The following is a 6,216-nucleotide window of genomic DNA, read 5'->3' on the forward strand; positions in this document are numbered from 1 at the left end:
TCCGACTCCAATCTCACTTCTAACCACAAACACTTCGCTTACACCATCATATTCTTCACCACTCATCTCACTTTCACTTATGTCGATCGCTGCGGCTTCTTCAATCTCTCTCGGTAATCTCGATCAAACGCTGTTCTTTTTCTTTTGATTTGTTTTTCTGTGAAATGATTTGAAGGAGTGGAGTGATCTAGTGTTTTATTGCAAATTTGTGAGATACCATTTGAATTTTGCATGTTGGGAGGAACCCATGTTGGTGCTTTGATTTTTGATTGTGAAAGACTTGACCTTTTGAGCTGATTTGTTTCTCTATAACCACGCAAGTTTGAATTTTTAACTTTTGATGGGAGATTAAGTTTGGGAGGCTGATGTAGTTCATAGACTCACATACAAAGTGGTTTTTAATTGCAAATTTTGTATTAGTTGATTTTTTTTTTTTCTTTAAATGATGGAAGTACATGAAGCAATGATGTGGACAAGGATTCTTTACAGTTGAATGTGTATGTAAGAGGAGACCCATTTTTTTTTCTTTCTAAATAGTAGTGATAGTATAGAGGACTTTTTTGAAAGTTTAGTGAGTTTGGTTATATAATTAAACTGATTTCAAGTTGTACAATTAGTTTGTATTCATTAGAAGGGTTTGAAGTAATTAAAAATTGAACTGTTTGATTCTTTTACAACCTATATATTTGAGGTGACTGGACTATGATTTATTAATTTGGGTTCTGATGTTGACTTACTTTGTACTTTGCTTTCTGCCCTCTTATTTCTTGTGTTGTTTGATGTATCGTGATTTTGTTAACATCTTTGTTTCATGTGTGTAAAGGTCCTTCACAATGTCACTTATGCCGTTCAGAGGGGTTAGTTGCTCAACATCAATGGATCACGGCGTTGGATTAAAAATCCTTTTGATGGTCGCAGGCTCCTGATTTTCTGGCATAAGGTCTTTCTAGTTTTTTTATTCCTGATCTAGTTCGTGAATGAGAAATCGTCTTCAAATTGTGTTGTATTTTTTGGTTGTTCTGTAACGATTAGTTTATAACCTTATTTATGCTAACAAATTAATTTTATAGCAATGTCGGAGTCCATCAAAGATTTTCTGTAGATATATTGATATTTGGTAAAGGCATGTTTTGATTTTGTTGTTTCTGCCTAAATGTCAGGTTATTGTAATTTAGTAGCTTTGAATTTTAGAGACTATAATCTGTGTTTGGTGTTGTCTTTCTGAGTTTGTTATAACTCTGTAGTATAAACAGATATCATTTATTGCTAAAGAAATGATATATGTAGTCTTATTGTTCGGATAATTTGTGCATGTGTGTGCATGTATGTCTATGTTGCTCCTCGTCCAGCATGTGTATTTGACCCAAATACTGTAAATCAAGAATTAAAGAAAATAGGCATAAGAAATGATGTGCTTCGTTTTCAATTCTGCTTCCCAATCTACAAAAGTTACTGATTTTAACGAACTTCAGTGAAAAAGTTATTCTTCTATTTTAAGTTTCGGATGCAGGAATCCATTTTTAGGTTCTGCACAATTCGATTGGTTGTCTACAGGACGTGATCTTTGCCCTCAAAGTTTCAGTTGCTGCAGATTACTCTGATTCAGTTCCTGATTCATCTAATACATTAATGACCGGGGTTATCACCCTCTTGAGAAGTGAAATTTCAAAAGAATCCGGACACAAACTACTTCTGCAGAAATAGCTAGGACCACTGTTGAGGTTTGAGTGCTTTCAGTTCTTTGAATTAAATAAGATATCAGTTATGTCATTAATCTTGTAAAGGTACTGAATGTTTCCATAGCAGACATAACTTTTGTCCCTTTAAAATCCCATGGTCATAACTCTCCTTTTGTGGCAGGCGAACACACAGTTCTTTGCTGTTTTTTCCTGGGACAGTACACTGTGAACCACATGAGCAAATTTCATGGGCTGAGTTTCAATATGTTGTTGATGATTATGGAGGTCCTTTTAGTCTATTTAATTTTTCTGTGATTGGTCATTTGATAATATTACTTGATTGTCAGTTCAACCATCATCTCTTTTACCTTTTCAGATATATTTTTTGAAATTTTTGATGATGAAAAATCTTACAAGATCCTGGAGCTAATAACCCATGGGGAGAATATCTATGCTTTTAGAATATATATATTTTGTCATGTACATGAAAAACAATTTAGTTTGAAAAAATTGGTGAATCTGGTTTAATGATAAGCCGGTTATATCTTCCAGTTGTTAGAAACTGAAATTTATTATGTGAATGCTATTGCAAAATCAAGATTCACTCTATTTTCTATATTGGGCTACCTGCAAATGCTTTGATAGGGGGGATATTCCTGTATACGTAATCAAAGGGTAGCCGCTGGATATAACATTTCAGATACTCTCTAGCAATGATCGCCTCTCGATGATGTTTTTTGAGGTTGGTGATCACTTTTCTTGTGTTTGAGAGTGAATTTAGTAATCTCCTTATTACTGATGTGCATTTAAATCTCATGCTCATCATGTAGGTTGTGGATTCTGAAGTTTCTGATGTTCCAGTCGACTGGGGAATGCCAGATACTTCCAGCTGGGTTCACCCTATATATTTTTCTAAGTGTTTAAAACCAAGGTGATACACTGATTGATTTTATATTTGTTTGCAGGAGTTAATGAAGATAACTCTATTGTTATACATTGCTTGTTGCGTCTTGTTAAAAATGAAGTAACAGGTTTATGTTACTAATAACTAGATTTTTTTGGTTGTATTCAGTAGCTGTTTGAAAAAGCCATAAATGAATTCATGGCTAATAAGAATTAGCATGTTAGTGGTTAATCCATCTAAAGTTTGTAACTTTACATGGACTGAATCCTGTAGGGAGTGGAGGGTGTCTTTGCTTAAATAATGAATATCTCAATGTAGTTATTCAAAGGGGAATTTTTAAGGGTGTGTTTGGCTTATTTTTTCTCCGCCCATATTCCCAATCCTATTCTCCAAATAATGTTTGGCACATTATTCCAGAAATATTACCCTATTTTTTTATTACTTTTAGACCCCATAAGGTTATTATTTCATTAATACCCCCTGAAAAAAAGTTTAAAAATAACAAAACACCCTCGTGACCCATACTTGCCGCCGGAATCTGCCACAACGGTGATTACCGACCGGAACTGTCTAGTAATTCACCAATTTGGCCGTCAATGACGGCCAAAGAGTGGCCGTCGTTGACGTCAATGACGGCCATATCTTTGACCATCGCTGACGGCCAAAGATGGCCTTTTTTGGCCTTTTCCGGCCGTCGACGACCACATATGGCCATAGATCTGGCCTTTTCTGGCCAGATCCGTGGTGTATCTGGTCGGAAAAGGCCAGCGACCCCATACCGGCCCAGAGCCGGCCGGTATGTGTGGTTATGCAATTTTCCAGCCAGATTCCGTGGCGGTGGCCGGAATCTGGCACTGCAGGTGTGGTGGGTCTTTTTGTCATTTACATATTTTATATATGGGGTATTTATTAAATTAGGAAACTTGGGGGTTTTTATAAATTTTTAAATTTTACCTGTATACTCCAATATTCAATTACCAATACTATCCCTAAAATCCTATCCAAAATAATAACACCAAACAACCCTAAACCGTTGGTGATATGGGTTGTCTTGAGTGTCTACTAAGTTCTTTTTTATTTTTTTATTGAAATTGAGAAGTATCTAATTCAGATTATTGCAGGCATATAGATGGTTTTGATTGCTTTATTCATTTATATCTGTTCTAGGGAAGACAGTGTCCTTTGTTTTGGGTTGTACTATAAATTCCCGCGTACTTATTATTCGGATTTCAAATATATGCTTAGTAGCACCTGTGTATGGTTTAATTTTTCTAGTAGGGCTTTTATTAGGGAATATAATAATGAAAATGGATCATCCTTCAAATGGTGTTCTAGGGGGGGGTACCTCAGACCGGCTTTTGCTGATGAAAAACTTTGTACGAAGGCAATTTCACTGTGAAATATGATGGGGCAGCATCTCGACTGGAAAGGTATCCCATTTTTAGGATTGGTTATTCAATCACCAAATGCACCAATCTTGCAGTGATAAAGTTACTAGGACTTGAGGGATTGTGAGATCAGGGGATACTTTAGAATGAAAGTTATAGCATTGGTGGATATAATTCATAACCATCCAGTGGGTGGTCTAGGATGTCTCTCAATTGTAATCTGTAGTAGCTATGTCTCTGGAATCGTTAAATGGCAATCCTATGCGTTATGTGTTCTATGTAGTCTTAAGCCGCATAGGCCATGATTGTCCCATTCGGCTCTCCTGGTTTCTGACGCTTTGAACTGGCAATGGGTCCTTTTGCATCTTTTAGTCCTATACTATCAGCCTGTTTTTTTATATTGGTTAAGAAAAAACACGATTAATATTCCTTTTCATTATGCAGGATGTGAGTAGCTGTTATATTACAGTAGTCAAACAATGGCCCAAATAGATTATACCTTCTGTATCTATAATGTGTGTAATATGTTTCTGCAAAAGATATTTTGGATAGAAATCCTTTTTTTTTTTTAATAAATTAGTTCTTCCAAGTTAAAAAGTTTGGTCATATAAATATATGTTGTGGGTATTTAATTTGACTTACCTTGCTGTTTTGTTTAGATGGTGATTCTGAGTTTTAGTTCGAAAAGTGATAGAAGCAACACTAGCTCAACTCTCTACCGTTGGAGATATGAGAATAGACTTATTCTCTGTGTATGGAGTCCAGGCATGTACATTACACTCCCTATTGTTGTTTTCACAAGTTTGACTCCTGATATCCTGACCAACCTGACTTTTGGAGTTACAAATTAAAATTTTACTGTGATCTTATTTGTTAAAAATGAACAATGTAATTATACTATCCAGCTCGGTTATAAGTAGGTATTGTTAGCTTGGTTATAACATTCAAGTCCTGCAATCGATTCAGTTACTTAAATGTAAAATAAGTTCATGTCATTCTACAATGGTTCCCGTGTACCAATTTGAACCTTGGATTCAAATTGCATTACTTTGAAACATCCAGTATCCGATTAATTTGCAAGACTTTCAAGATGCTGACCCGATGCCCTTGTACACTGTACTTCAGCAATTATAGAGCACTTCGTGAAAAGGATTAGGTGCAATGTTGCTCTTAAGCGCTTTGTAAAAAGAAAGGTCTTGTTTGAGGTAAACGAATTTCAACTATTATAGGCTGGTTTTCTTATATTGTCGAGGTTTATGTGTGTACTTGATTAGCTATGCTTTTCAAGACACTTGTCTCGATTACACTTTGTAGTTTTTACACTTTGTCGTGTGATACCTGAATTCAGTTTACTCTTTTGGATGTTTATGAATGAGTGCAACATCATTTGTGCAGAATTTTGCCAGAATACATGTTATTGCCCCTTAAAACGATGCTATATAAAAATGTTATTCAGTATATATTTCCTTGAGTAATGCTAGGTCTACAACCCAATCTCACAACTCTCGACGTGACAGTTCGTCATTGGTCAACTCGCAAAATGGGTCCCGTCGCTTGTATAGATTCCACCTGCCCATTTGCAAGTTATTATGTCGAACTGCTACGTCGGGGTTTTGTGAGTTGGTTGTAGACCTAGTATTATTTATTTCCATTACCATATAAGTAGTTTTGAAGTCAACAATGAAATATTATATATGCTTGGTGTGACATTTGAACCTACATAGCTGTGCTTTGGAAATTGTTCTGAAGATATGAGTTGTGTTCCGGTCATCTGTGTGTCAGATATAATTTCCAAGATCCACCGCTCATGTATAGACATGTCTGTGCCTCATAGCTCATTTTCACTTTGTAACTTTTAGGAATGAACCGTTGTATGCAATGATATCCGATTTACTAATGAATATAGAATTTGGAGAATAAAAACACAAATGAACTACTTTTGAATCTTCCTTTTTTGTAAAATTTCATGAAACTTAGGGGTAAATTTCTCAGAAACATAATTTCTGTAGCAACTTCTTAACCTCACTAACCAGTTATTTTCTTGGAACTGACCTGAAACTCTTTCGTGTTAAATTGATACGATGGATGCGTTTTAGCAACTATGACGCATGGTAGATATTTTGAGCATGCTGTTCAATTGATGTATGTAATCAGTGATTTTGTATCATTGTTAGTATTTTTTTGGATGCTGTTCTTATTCGTCACGGAATTGTTTGTATTTGCAACATAAGTGAGGTTCTCTTGT

General features: G+C 35.5%; 1 pseudogene; it reads left to right on the forward strand.

The window, feature by feature from the left end:
- Positions 1-2,140, forward strand: LOC116127194 (annotated as a pseudogene).
- The last annotated feature ends 4,076 nt before the right edge of the window (positions 2,141-6,216 follow it).

The sequence above is a fragment of the Pistacia vera genome, unplaced genomic scaffold (genome assembly GCF_008641045.1).
Source record: "Pistacia vera cultivar Batoury unplaced genomic scaffold, PisVer_v2 Contig1045, whole genome shotgun sequence".
NCBI lineage: Eukaryota > Viridiplantae > Streptophyta > Magnoliopsida > Sapindales > Anacardiaceae > Pistacia > Pistacia vera.